Raw genomic sequence first — 795 nt, 5'->3', positions numbered from 1 at the left:
ACACACACACACACACACACACACACATTACCTAGTGAACTCAATATGCCATATTATTCCCATGTACAAGTTTTGGTAATTTTTCAGTTTAGCCATACAAAAAAGTAAATAAAAACTAAGGGGGAGATAAGTAGTAAAAGAAGCAGTTTACTTTTTATACAACATAAAGACCGGCGATCGCCGCCAGAAAGTCAGTAAATGTTATATTTTTCTCAGTGGAATTACGCCAGAGAAACTCATGCAGATATGAAAGAAACAATTCGTCCGATGTCCCAAAATGTCGTCTCAACTTCCGTTTCACTCGCAACCACATATTTTCCACATTTTGTGTGTGGACGTTTTGATCATGAGGATCAACAAAACGATGCTGGTGTAGAATCACCTCATAGGCACCACCATTGAAGATACCGATGTTATATGCTCGTCATTCATGGAGGCACAATGGCCCAGTGGTTAGGGCAGCGGACTCGCGGTCATAGGATCGCGGTTTCAATTCCCAGATCGGGCGTTGTGAGTGTTTATTGAGCGAAAACACCTAAAGCTCCACGAGGCTCCGGCAGGGGATGGTGGCGAACCCTGCTGTACTCTTCCACCACAACTTTCTCTCACTTTTACTTCCTGTTTCTGTTGTGCCTGTAATTCAAAGGGTCAGCCTTGTCACACTGTGTCACGCTGAATATCTCCGAGAACTACGTTAAGGGTACACGTGTCTGTGGAGTGCTCAGCCACTTGCACGTTAATTTCACGAGCAGGCTGTTCCGTTGATCGGATCAACTGGAACCCTCGTCGTCGTAA

This window comes from Octopus bimaculoides, chromosome 7 (assembly GCF_001194135.2).
Source record: "Octopus bimaculoides isolate UCB-OBI-ISO-001 chromosome 7, ASM119413v2, whole genome shotgun sequence".
Classification (NCBI taxonomy): domain Eukaryota; kingdom Metazoa; phylum Mollusca; class Cephalopoda; order Octopoda; family Octopodidae; genus Octopus; species Octopus bimaculoides.
This window is presented reverse-complemented; position numbering follows the sequence as displayed.